Source organism: Juglans microcarpa x Juglans regia, chromosome 1S, assembly GCF_004785595.1.
Source record: "Juglans microcarpa x Juglans regia isolate MS1-56 chromosome 1S, Jm3101_v1.0, whole genome shotgun sequence".
In the NCBI taxonomy this organism is placed as follows: domain Eukaryota; kingdom Viridiplantae; phylum Streptophyta; class Magnoliopsida; order Fagales; family Juglandaceae; genus Juglans; species Juglans microcarpa x Juglans regia.
The window spans coordinates 29,152,119-29,166,818 of record NC_054595.1 but is presented as its reverse complement, the minus strand read 5'-3'; the positions used below and the strand labels follow the sequence as shown (position 1 = coordinate 29,166,818).

Genomic DNA, 14,700 nt, shown 5'->3' with positions numbered 1-14,700 from the left:
TGTTATATATGGTCCTATATGTATAATCGATCCCAAAAAAGAAGAAAAAGGGATAAGGTGGCTGGCTCAACTTGAAATTTTATGCCTACTTTTGCCAAATAGTTAATGAAGATATTTTACCTATCTTTACCCCAAATCTTTCAAAATAAAGAAGTATACTTTCTACTGTTCAAATATTGAGAATCAAAGGTTGAAGGGGAGGGGGAGAGAGAGAGAGAGAGAGAGAGAGAGAGTAATCATTCATGATAATGTAAATCTGTTTTGTAGTTTTGTAGCAAGTGGTAGAAAGGATCATATATATGGATATGTCTGATTATCAATATGATATGTTAGGATAAACGCTATCTTATTTTGTGATATATTCTAATCAGCTTAATTCATAGCTAGCTTGGCGTTTTCAATGCTGACAATAATTAAGTACGTACGTAATACAAAACTTGATCATAATTCATAAACATTTTTAAAACATTACCGGCTTGATGATAAGTTATTAATATAGGTTATGATCATCTACAAAGCAAAGCGCGCATTATAGAAGTGACAATTAAAGATATTATATATTAGTAATTAATGTTAAATGAATCAGGATGACATGCATGCAGCATGCCTCAAGTGCTTAATTGTAATTTTCTTCACTCTCAAAAAATATAGCATATCTAATATAATATTCTAACTTGCGTTCTAGTAGCAGTAGTAGTATTTTAGTCAGAGGGTTCTAGCGAAATCTCTGATCATTAATTTGTTAGCTAGCTAGCTAGCGGGTCATGCTTGTTCAAAGATTTTTTTGCGGGGTAAAAAGGGTACAAATTAGAGGATTAAATTTTTATAATGATAAGATTGCCCAAGCATTTCCTTTGATATCATTCGTGAGATTCGTTTTGGATAGATTGGTACAAGTGCGTGCATGCATAATCATTCATGGAATTTGACATATTCCAGCACAACGTGGAGCTTCCGCGTTGCAACCCGATAGGGGCGGGTTGGTGTACGCGCAGGCAGCGGCACATACTCCAAAGTCCAAATCCTTTATACCTTCTACCTTCTACCAGCTTGTAAAAGAAGCTGTTTTTTGTTATGTAAATCAGAAAGGGTTCATTAAAAGATAATCACGTACGTACGTACCCATCTGATAAAAAAAAGCCGAAACACCTACACGTTCCCAATGAATGGCCCAAAATTGCCTGGGGTGGATGCATGGTATAGTTACTTAATTAGTTAGTGCATGGAGCTACGCACGTACATGCATGAGGGTACATTAACATTACATGAAGGGAATTAGAATTCTCAACCTGTTGCTGTGTCCGTTGGATAGCCATTAGTCAAAAGCAAAGTACGTACGAAAAGAAATCTTACAGTATTCGTCCTTCAACTCTGGAATCTTAAGCCAATTTGCTGCACTGTCGTTTTCACATATCCAGTCCAGTGAATGCGGAGAAGAATTTGATTTTAGAACATGCATTCTCCATTCATGTCATGTACTTTACGAGTACATTGAATTGTATGGAAATTTTTTTATGATGATCAAAGAGTTAAATTAATGAGCAAAGTACCTGAACAAATTCCTATTCTAGATCGGAATGATAAATATATGAATAATGTTACTTGGTAATATGACACTTACTGCTAGACGACCCTCTTGATGTGGTACTTATACCATGTGATGCCACATAATTTATTAAGAAAATTAAAAACACAAACTCAAAATACAAGGGTAGAGGAAATTTAGAGTTTCAGTTTTTTTTTTTTTGGATGTCTTTTTGGTTTGAATATTTTTTGTGTTTTCTTTTAATAAACCACGTGGCGGTGTTACATCAAAAGAGTCATTTGAGTTGTAACTTTTTAGATAGCCCAATAGTAGCACTCTATATATATAGCATTTCAAAAAATGAAGAAAATTAAGGCATGGTTTGGATAGCAAGATACTATGATCTCATCTTAATATCCAAATATTATAAATATAAACACTTTTTAATTTCAAATATTCAATTTTTTTATCTAATTATTACTTAATCATTATAACTTTTTTAAACTTCAAACAAAATACAAATGATAATTCAATTTTTTTAAATTCAAAACAAAAATTATATTAAAAAATTATATTCTAACAATATTTTAACTTTATAATATTTTTATTCAACTTTTTAGCTTTCATTTTCCAAAACCACATAAACATCTTAACTCAAACTATTTCACTACTATTCACAGATTATGATCTCATCTCACTATCCAAACGAGTTCTAAGTACCGATCTTCTGAGATTTGACCCTTGCCTAACCTCGTTTGGTTACACAAATAATTTCATTTTATCTCATCTCATCATTACAACTTTCTCAAACTTTCATATAAAATATAATATACAATTTAACTTTTTTAAATTCTAAAATAAAAAATAATATTAAAAAATTATGTTATAACAATATTTCATTAAACTTTTAATTTTTATCTCATCTCATATCATGATCTTATCTCGTTTGAATAACCTATCCCATGCGTTGTTGCCAAATCTACAGTAGTAGCTAGCTAGGATCTGTTCATTAATATGAAGGCATTTGTTTTCGATCGACGGGCTAGTCATCGATCTCCCGTCCTAAACATAGCTATTAGCTAGCTAGGATCCTTCCTTTGCGTGTGTGGATCAATATGTGCCAGTGCAACAAGTTAATTTTGATCATTCTTCATAATGTAATCTTGTAAAATTCATTGATTTCTCTGGTGGATGATCATGTCTAAAACATTTGAATATCACGTACGAGGCCAGACGTAGCATTGAGAAAATATGCTTAAGGAATTTCCAAGAAACTTGTAAATTAAGGAATTTATCTCGAATATATATAGCGTTTCGCACTTGAATATATAAATTGAGGTTTATGTCTAATATCATATCATGTACTGATTCACGATCAGTAGTCGTGCTATTGTACATTGAGATATGCATGCAACGGATAGTATACCATTTGATTGACGATATTTTAATTTGTTCACGGTAATATTTAGTAATTATTAGTTAGTATTTTAGGATTTTATCATGATCATGTCATTGGTCTAGCTAACTTTTGAGTGCTGAGATCCTGTATTATATATACGCATGATGGACGTACGGTGCTACAGCTAGCCAAGTCATGATGTACCGACATGACTTTGTACACATATGTGTTAATTTTTTCTATTTTTTAAAATGTTTTTTTGTGTATTTTTTTAAAAAGTATAACTCATCGATACAAATGATAAGACGTAATACACTTTGTTGATATACCTATCATTTTCCTATACGTATATATATACCAATTAAGTTCCACTGGATTAGATTCTTTCGGATTTCAAACTACAAAATCAAAATATCAAATTAAATTTGAGAATCAATTCTTATTCTATTATTTCAATTGAAAACACTACTCCCCCCACAAAAAAGAAACCGAATTTCTGCCGAGTTTTTATTTTCACATTTTTAAGCTTTTGAATTATATATATAATTTACTGATTTTTATTCATATAAGTGATGACATTCGAAAAAAAGAATTAAAAAAAAAAAATCATTGTGCAGTAACCTTTTCTCGTTCATGTTGATATATATATATATATATGGCGCGAACGTTCTTGGAACCACCATTTATACAGTATATATTAGCTCAATTTCTTTGACATTGCGATTTATTTTGTTACTCTCGTTATACATGGAAAGTTGGTGCAACCGGAGGCCAGACACGCCCACACAGAAAAAATTAATTTAATTTATAATAAAATTTTAAGACTAAATTAATCTCATATAAATAAAATTTTGATATATCGATGCATGTACTCCCCACTCACTTATAAGTATAATTTTTATTATCACGTCTTACTTTTCATTTCCAAGCTATATATGTATATATAAGAATAATGCTATATACAATTGTAAAATGTGCAAACACTGTGCATACAATTGTTTTGAAAAATAGTACTGTGGACCACAATTAAAAAATTAATTTTTTCATTTAGATCTCATATTTACTCTATTTTTACAAAAAGATTGCATGGCGCGCGTTTGTGTACTACACGACTGAATATATTATTTCTCTATGCATAAACATCTTATTTTTTGAAGCAAGCACGTCATGGTATCAATGCTCCACATAAAACCAGAAATCCAAGCGGAGTATTATTAATACGAACAAACCAACTCTCGTTTGTCCAACGAGGCTAATTTATAAAGCAATATTATAGGTAGATGCATATATATAATATAATCAATAACATGATAGAACTAAATTAGTAGTCATACTAATATTGCTGAATCACTGAAGTTTCCATGGAAGGCATTGGAGCAGCATGTTGGGGCAAGAAGCTGCTGCGTCCCACGTGCTTCTGCAATCACCTTTTATACCATCACAACACTTGCACACAATCCCAAGAGTCGCCACAAACATTTTTGAGTTATACCCTATAAATTTATCACAATAATATTATTCATTCCCTTATTTTACAGATGGCCTATCAATTCTATGACTGATCTGATGATCATCGAAATATAACCCGTAAGCAAAAGGATAGAGTTCTTGTTTTTTTTCTTCTTCCACTTTTCAGCTAAGGATTGTTCTTAATTAATTTGCTTACCTTGGTGACCATGATCATGATCTCCGAGTACTACCAGTGATGGCCTGGCTTCTAACGCTCTTGGTTGTTCATGCAAGGCAAGGATCATCAAGATCAGCCAGAAAGAGAGCCCAAAAAACTTTGACATAATACCCATTAATTTCCGCAATAAATCTGAACAAGAAGCTAAAAGCAAAAGGAGGTAAGTGTTTTGAAGGAGCTATAAAGGCACGAGAAAAACTTCCCATAGAATTTTAAATTTTAAAGTACATCCTTAGGGGGGGCCGGTGTGCATGGGTCGTTATATTTGAATGCTTTGGGAGGGCTTCTAGATCAACAAATGGTAGCTAAAGAGCCACGCGTTTTCCACCTCTACTAAGTTTCTAGACTAGGGGTGGGCCAATTAATTCCAAAGAAATAAGAGCTTTGCACTCAAGGCTATTTTCCGGATAGATGAAAGGAAGATGCATGAGAGACTTCGGCTCCTCTTGCGTGTTTAATTTTTTATTTATATCATATTATATTTAATGGGTTCCTGACAATGACACCATTAATTTATGTTTGATTTAAAAAAAAATAAATTAAAACTCTTGATCATCGAGTAAAAAAATAAATAAAATATGAGATTCATATAAAAATAATTAATTTTTTAATAATAGACTCTATTTTTTTTTTAAAACGATTAAGTGGCGTTTATACAATTTATAATTATATGTAGAATTATTCATACGTATATATATTATAATATATATATTAGTGTTTCGGCCTGTCAATATCCCAAGTGCGAATAACTTGAATTTTCGGGATGTTTCTTTAAGAAGTAGTGTAAACATTTCCAGAAGGCGGGCGGGCTTCGTCTACTCTGATGCATAATCAAAAGACGTACGCATTTTCTAGATCTATTCATTTTTAATTAAAGTGGCTTCTCATGTTTCCAGAAGACGTATGCATTTCTAGTGGCTATAGCGGGGACAAAGCTGACATGATCGAGAACCCAATCCTGCTTAATTAATTGACAGACCAAACTCTTTGAACATGCAAATGTTTCATATTAATTTGATTTATCTGATCACGTACAAAGTGAAAAGAAATAATGACCAAAATAAATTAATAGAGAATAGAATCCTGATCTCTACTAGGGGTGGGCAGCGGGGCCTTGCCCCCGCTGCCCCGACCCACTTCCGCCCCGCCTAACGGAAGCGGGGCGGATCACCCCGCCCGTCAGATGCGGGCGGCGGGGCCACCCGCCCGCATTTGGGGCAACATCCGGGGGCGGGGGCGGGCTGGGGTGACCCCCGCCCCGGATATACCCTGCCCCGCCCCGCCCGGATATTATTATATATATATAATTATAATTATATATAATTATATTATATATTATACGTTATTTACATATATATTAAAAAAAAAAAAAAACCCAGGCATGAAACGACGTCGTTTCATGCCTGGGTTTAAAATTAAAACTGAAACCCTTACCCAGCCCCCCCTTCTTGCCTCTGCCGAGCCCCGATTTCTCATTTATGTTCTTCTCAGTTCTCACTCTCGCAGCCTCGCTCTCGCCTCTCTCTCTCTCTGAGTTACTTCTCGCAGCCGTGAGCCGCCGCCCGATCCATCTATCTACATCGAGGTTGGGAAAAGACGTAGATTGGAATGGGGTGAGAGGTATGAGCAGACCCCCTTCCTTCGGAGTTCTATAGAGGCTCAGCCAGAGATAGACAGATACTTAGCAGCAGAGATTCTACCATTTTCACGAGATTTTGATATATTAAGTTGGTGGAAGGTGAATGCCGTGAAGTATCCCATCCTTGGAGAGATAGCCCGCACACTTTTGGCCATCCCTGTTAGCACAGTAGCCTCAAAGTCGGCCTTTAGCACGGGAGGATGTGTATTAGATTCATTTCGGAGTTCATTAGCTCCTGCCACTGTGGAGGCTTTGATTTGCACGCAAAATTGGATCAAGGGAACTCCAATTCATGTTCCGGATGTTCTTGAGTATGAGAAGGCCGACGTCGAGGAGGATAGTGATGATCAGTTTGGATCTGGTATTTATTTTAATTTCATTTTATAATTTCTTATTTTAATTTATTTATTTTCATTTAATTGGTGTTCATTAATTTGATTTCAAATTTAATACTTATAGTGATACATGAGACGACGTCTACGGCTACCTCCGATGCAGTATGACTTTGTATTGGACCCACCATTGTCATGGTTTGCACAATTTCTTCCATAATTGTTTTTTGCATTTAAAATTTTGTTTCATCTTTATAACTTTTTAATTCTAATTTGTTTTATTTTTAACTTATTAATATTTCAGGTTTTATAACTTATTGACTTTTATGATCTTGATTTTCAGTCTCACAGCAATCGACATAACTCACCACTCAGTGAACTCACCGCTACGGCTCCACCCCAAAATCAAATTGATCAAATTGAAAAATTATGATTTTATTAATTTATAATTAATTGTAATGTTGCTACAATAGTTAATTGTATAATTTGTAATATTTATTTCTTTTAGAGGAGTTTGTAATAGTGCAATAGTTTATTAGTTCTCTTAATTTGTATAATTGTGAACAAAATATTTTAGCATAGTGCCTTACTGCCTTAGTGATGATTACTACTTAATTAGTTAATAACGTAATAGTTCAATGTATGATTCTATATATCCCTTATATATATGTTTTTTTTCCTGTTTTTAAATCTATATACTTTTTAATCTAAATAATGGGCTCAAATGGCCCAAAAACGAATTATGAGCCCAAAGTGGCCCAAAAACCGATTCTGGGCCAATTAGGGCCCAGAAAAATGTACTGGGCCAAAGGCCCAGTATGGGGGCTGGGGGTGCGGACGGGTGGGGGTCCACCCCCGCACCCCGGCCCAACGGACGGGGGACCCCGCCCCCGCCATGCGGGGGTGGGGTCCGGGGAGAAATTCTCCACCCCCGCATATGCGGGGGCGGGGGGCGGGGGAGGGGTGGCCCCGCCCCGTAGGGGGCGGGTATCACCCCTAATCTCTACGACTGATTGGGAAAATAGAGAAAGTGATCATATATATTCAGAGGTAATTAATAAGTTTGGAAAATTAGAAATGAAGAGTGGATTGATTTTTTTGGTCGAAGTAAGGTAAGGACGAAGAAATACTTATTCGGACGTACGCATTCCGTACTCTTATCATCCATCGCGATAGATACGATGGATGATACAAATTATTGTGATCATACAATCAAAGTTTCCATTATTATTTTACCTTCCTACCCTATTGATCTTTTAGATCATTCTTACCTAACACTACATTAATGGAAAATTGGTCCTTTGTTTGTCCTTTTTATTCCAGTTCTTTACTTTTCATCACCATCACTAGTGAATGGAATTCCAGATGAAGGATTCATAAACTAAAGTCAGGAATTACAACTAAATGTTGCTCTTTAAATCTAAAAAAGTTATTCTTATTCGATTAACTTTTTAAGTCCAAAGAGTGGAATTCTTGGCCATGCATGAGAAATTGCCTAAATGAGATGCAAACAAACCATGCATGTATATAACAATTGGAAAATGTTACGGGAGCCTCTCAAACTTACCGCTCATACATTTTAATTATTATTTTTTTTTTATTTTTACTTAAATGGGACTAATATTACAGATGTTCATCTTTCCACTGTGGTCAAACTTGGGCTTGGAAATGAAAGGTTCGGAGATGGAGAACACGCATCTGATGCTGGAGCAAAAACTGCCAGAGGACGATCTTGTTATTCTAAGGGGTGTGATTACCAAACGGTGTATCCCTTAAAAAGACACCCTCTAACATGGTGATGGTTTCCATGAGGGGTGACGTTTAAGGAAGTGTCATTAGACACAACTTTTTGATTTAGTCAAAAAGTTGTCACTTCTTAAAGTTGTGACCTTTGGGTTACTATTGATTTACCAATGGTTGTGTCATTTGCCAATAGATTGTGTCACTTCTTAAGGTTGTGACATTTGGGTTACCATTAGTTAACCAATGGATGTGCCATTTGCCAACCGGTGCATAATGGCTTACAAATAAGGGTCATTGGTGCACAAATGAATGCACTCAATTCCCTTTGTTCATCACTATATTGTGGGACAAATACCTCAACGGGAGTGTCACAATATTGTCAAAATTCCGCTTCCATTTGTTCTTAATTATTCTACAGTGATGTTAAGAGCACAGGTCATGTTAGAGGAAATTTTTTCGCGCATTGTGAAGACGATAAATAGGCAAGTGCCTGGTCTGGCAACCACACTTGCATATTATAATAATCTTCGTTTACTTGAAAATCTGAAAGAGAAACTTTTTCAATTCACGGTGGGAGGATTGAAGTACACTAGGAATCTTCAAAATCTTGTAAGTTGTTATTATTTTGAAGAAAATTATTGGAATATTTTTACACAAAGAAATAGTGCATTTTCTAATTTTTCATCACCCACTGTTATTGTTCCCAGGGGTCGTCGGAGTTCATCACCGTTGCTGGACTTTGTGGACCTCAAGAGCACGTCAGAATCTTCAAAGCCAATGACCATTTCGTTGAACGGAAGTGAGGATCCCTGTTTTCTGTTTCGGAAGAATTCCAGTGCGAGAAAGAAGAAGGTGGACGAAACGGTACCAATGATAACATAATTTCAAACTTATCTTGGCTAAACGACATTCTCGTTTAGCCAAAGGAGGACAAAAATGGCAAAAACGACATTGTCGTTTTGCCCAATTCTGAAGAAGGAATTCTGGAGTCAAGCCATCAAGCCGAGCGGAGCCGCCAAGCCGTTCTCTGAGCCGAGATTCAAGCTGTTCTCTGAGTCGAGCCACGAACGGAACCGTTGACCGAGTCTTTGACCGAGCCGCCGACTTCCGATTTTCTCCAGAACCCGGTTTGAACCAGCTGAACCGGTTTACTCAGTTTCCCGAACTGATTCGTGATAGATTTGCTCAATCGGACCGTTCGAGATCATTTCAAGCCCGATTTGGTCCATTCAAAAGCCGTTGTGCTCCAAATTGCAAGCCAAAACATTACAAAGCACCTGTTGGTCAAAATTATCGCCTGAAATTATTTGAAAAAGATAAAACATCAAGGAAAGGTCGTGGATATCCTCGATCGGGGTGTCACTTTCATTATTTTCATTATTTAAAATATAATAGGAGAATTTCTAAGCTTCCACCTTGGATTAAATCCAAGGATTATTATTACTATTAAATTTGTAATAGCTTAAATTTTTGCACAGTTGAACTATTATATTTAAATAGTACATATTTATTATTTCTACATTCTTCTTTTTTATTACTTTTTAAGGTTTATTATTTATGGCACAGAAGAAAAAATATTGATCCCTAAGGGATAGAAAAACTGAATGGAATGAATTTTGGGGCCTGGAAAAGGCATATAACTTTTCGTCTAACCCATGAAAAAACCTTATATACATTAACAACACCAAAGTCATAGGAAGAAATTATAAAAAATGATGAAAGTGAAAGTGGGAGCAGCGTTTTAAATAAAGATAAATTGATAGAACATAATGCATGGGCAAAAGCTTTAATTTTGCATTGCATGAGTAATCACATTATTCCTCTATTTGAAAACTATGAAACTGCTAAAGAAATTATAGATGCAATTGAAGCAAAGTATGGTTTAAAGTCGGATACTTATATATAGTTATTATTGGATAAGTATAACTGGACTTGTATGAAAGAGAGTGATGATATTGGCGATCGTGTACTTCAAATAGAGTTACTTTCAAAAAAATTACATGATGTTGGTCATCCTCTCACTGATAAAATGCAAGTTACAACTATACTAAATAGTCTTCCTTCATCTTGGGATCATATAGTTATTCATTTAACACACAGTGAAAATGAAGTAACAATGATATCGTTTTCAGTACTTTTAGTACTTAAAGGAGAAATGATGAAGAGAAGGAATAAAGATTGTGTGTCATCCAATTTATTGATGGCTCAGGACAAACGTTCTACACAGAACAAGATGAAACCAAAACAATTTAAGAAAAAAAAAAATAGTTACAAATGAAATAGAATAAACCATTTTTTGGAAACTATTTTAAGTGTGGAAAGAATGAGCATTACAAATCACAATGTCCTAATAAAGAAAAAGTACAAGAAAGTAAGGAAATTGGGATGACAGTTTCAGAAGTAATGCTAGTGGAACCAGCGTCAGATTCATAGTGAGTTGACTCCAGTGTTTTAAATTTCGTACCGTATCGGCCGGTACGGCCGAAATTTTTCGTTTCGGCCGTCCGGCCGGTATAGGTACTATACATGTTCCGTACCGGCCAAAATACCAGTCGTACCGGCCTGAATTTCAGCTTGTACCGGCCTATATTTCGGCCGGTACCGGCCGATTTTTCGGCTTATGTTTTTTTTCTTTTTTTCATTTTTTCAAACTACAAGCTTATTTTTTAACCTTCAATTCAGACTAGACTATTTATAATTTATATATATGTATTTATATATAATTTATTTATATATAGACTATTATTTTGGAATATAATTTTTATATATATTTATATATATAATTTATTCATATATCGACTATCCCGAAATATTATCCCGAAACGCTATCCTGAAACGGTACCGGTACCGAAATATTTCGTTCTAGAGCCTTGACCGGTACGGTGTCCGATACGGTATTCAAAACATTGGTTGACTCTGCAGCAACAAGACATATATGCAGGAACAGAGATATGTTTGTCAAACTTGAAGATAAACAAACAGGAGAGCACAGAGTGCATATGGGCAACAATACATACTGTAATGTCTTGGGGCAAGATACATGTAAATTCAAAGTGAATGGTTCCGTTATTTTATTTAGTGATGTTTTATATGTACTTAGTATTCGTAGGAATTTAGTATCAGTGCCTGTACTAAATCAGAAACGCTACACAATTGAGTTTAAGTCTGGAACCGTTGTAATAAATAAGGGCAATTTATCAGTGAAAGGTATGAAAGATCACAATATATATGTACTGAATATTGATATTAATAAAGTACCTATTTCTGAATATTTGAATGTGTCTACAGATTGTGCATATTTATGGCATTTAAGATTAGGCTATATAAATAAAAATAAGATTATCAAAATGTGTAAAAGTGGATTAATACCACAAATAAACTCAGATAATTTTGATATATGTGAACTATGTATCAAAGGAAAAATGAGTAATAAATCTTTTCAAAAAGTTAGAAATCTACGGATTTACTAGAAATTATACATTCTGATGTTTGTGGTCCTTTTAAAACAAAAACCCATAGAGGAATGGAATACTTTATTACTTTCATTGATGATTATTCAAGATATATGTATATCTACTTACTCAAGCATAAATATGAAATAATTGAGAAATTTAAAGAATTTAAATTAGAAGTAAAAACTCAATTGGGTAGGCCCATTAAAAGTTTGAATAGTGATAGAGGATGAGAATTTGAAACTTTAGATAATTTAAGTAAATTGAATGGTATAAGACACATTTATACTATGCCATATAAACCTTAATAGAATGGCATTGTAGAAAGGAGAAATAGAACTCTATTGGATATGGTGCGATCGATGATGGCATATGCTGATCTACCAATATATTTTTTGTATGAAGCATTATCGACTGCTATATATATATTGAATAGAGTTGAAACTAAAGCAAAACCTCTTAAACCTTACGAGTTATGGACATGACATAAACCAGATTTAAGTAAGCTCAAAGTGTGGGTTGTAAGGCACAAGTGCTTATCCCAAGGCCACTAAGGGATAAATTAAAAAGTAAAACCTGAAAATGCAGGTTTATGGAAATGTAGAAAACGAAAGTGGTAACAGATTTTATCATTATGAAAGATGATTGATAGAAAGTAGGGATGTCGTTTTCTTGGAAAATACGAACCTTATTACTCCTGTTGATCAGATAGATTTATTAAATGATTTAGAGAATCAACAGATCTCCACAGAGTCTGACAATGAAAATTCTGATATTATTCAAATCTAGAATAATAAAAATAAAAGAAAGTCAGATAAAAATCAATTTTCAGATATTGATGTTGGAGACAGTGGGTGTAAAAGATCCAGAAGACCGTCAATATTATTTTTCTAAGGCAGTCGATAGTATTGATTCAGATAAATGGCTTGAGGCCATGAAAGATGAAATAGAATCAATAAACAAAAACAATGTTTGGGAGTTAACAGATCTTTCAAAAGATAGAAAAGTTATTAGTTGTAAATGAGTTCTCAGAATAAAATTTAAAATTGATGGTAGTTTGGAAAGGTACAAAGCAATGTTAGTAGCCAAGGGATATACTCAACAACCAGGTGTAGACTTTGTGGATACATATTAGCCTGTGGCGAAGTTCACATCCGTAAGTATCATCATGTCCATTGTTACCAGGATGAATTTGAAATTACATCAGTTAGATGTAAAAACAACTTTTCTCAATGGTGAATTAAAAGAAGATATTTTTATGATTCAACCAGAATGATTCCAAATTAGAGAACATGAAGAGAAAGTCTATAGGTTGATAAAGTCACTGTATGGACTTAAGCAATCTTCAAGACAGTGGTACTTGAAATTTCACCAAGCCATTTTGGAAATGGGATATGAAATGAGTCCACTAGATCATTGTGTATACATATGGAAAAATGATAATAAATTAATATTATTATCATTGTATGTTGATGATATATTACTGTCAGGTAATTGTCTAGATATGATGCATGAAACAAAAAAATTATTGAAACCTAAATTTGAAATGAAAGACATAGGCGAAGCCGCCTATGTTCTCGGTATAAGAATTTATAGAGATAGAAATTCAAATCTATTGTATTTAGATCAAGAAAAATATCTAGAAAAAGTGCTTAAAAGATTTGGTATGAAAAATTGTAAATCTTTAAGTACGCCTGTTTGTAAAACTCATACTTTAAATAAAAAGTATGTACCCAAAAGATGAGGAGGAAATAAGTGAAATGCTTAAAGTTTTCTATGCTCAATCTATGGGAAGCCTCATGTATGCAATGACAAATACCATATCAGATATTTGTCATGCAGTAGGTTTGGTAAGCAGATTTCAATCCAATCCAGGTAAAGAACATTGGCAAGCAGTGAAGCATATATTAAGATATTTACAAGGTATTAAAAATTTAAAATTGTACTTTGGGAATAGTGATCTAGAATTAATTGGCTATAGTGAGGCTGATTTTGGAAGTGATGTAGATGATAGAAAATCTATAACTGGATATATATTTCTATTTGGTGGAACAACAGTTTCTTGGTTAAGTAAGAAACAAGGTTGTGTTACTAAGTCTACTATGGAGCAGAGTATATTGCTTGTTGTACTACAGTGAGTAATGCGGTGTGGATAAAACGCTTTGTTGAAAGCTTAAATTTGGATACATCCATAGAACCAATTAATGTGTTTTGTGATAATCAGTCTGTCATTTCATTGATAAAAAATGGAACATAAAGTTTCAAGGAAAAACACATTGATGTGCATTATCAGTATATTTTAGATATAGTGGAAAGATGTGAGGTCAAGGTTAATTTTATTTTCTCGATTGAAATGGTAGTAGATCCGATGACCAAAGGTTTATCTCTAGAGAAATTCAGAAAACATGTGACTAGAATGGGATTGAGAGAAACCTAGGTGAAACAATCTCATGGTTGACGTGCATAACTCAGCAAATTCTGGGGACGCCTAGAAAATTGGAGTTATAGTGATACCCAAATGAAAATTTCGGTCATTTGTAAAGTTACTGATAAGGTGATCAAGAAAAACCTCAGGAATGACCTTAGGGTGAGTACTTAACGAAATTTCAGTGCATATTGATTAACCAAGTAAAATGTTGATCATGGTAAAGTCGCTGATAAGGTGATTAAGGAAAGACTCAAGTGAGTAAGTACTTAACAAAATTTCAGTGTCATTCACTAAAGTATTAGTAAAATGTGATTTGATTACCCAAGTAAACGGTTAATCATTTGCAACGTCGTTGATAAGATGATTAGGGAAAATCTCAAGAATAGCTTCTAGAAGAAGTGCTTAACGAAAATTCAGAACAGGTCGATACATGTGTTATGTATTTGGCCGAAGTCGTCAATTGTAACAGGGGAATAAATAATTGATTCAATCACG

At 34.1% G+C, this 14,700-nt stretch overlaps 1 long non-coding RNA gene across 1 annotated transcript; it reads right to left on the bottom strand.

Moving 5' to 3' along the window:
- Positions 1 to 4,029: 4,029 nt before the first annotated feature.
- Positions 4,030 to 4,847, bottom strand: LOC121246484. Its single transcript, XR_005937118.1, has 2 exons — positions 4,591 to 4,847; positions 4,030 to 4,417 (listed from the first exon to the last, which is right to left on the bottom strand). It is a non-coding gene; the product is annotated as an uncharacterized LOC121246484 (long non-coding RNA).
- Between the last annotated feature and the right edge of the window lie 9,853 nt (positions 4,848 to 14,700).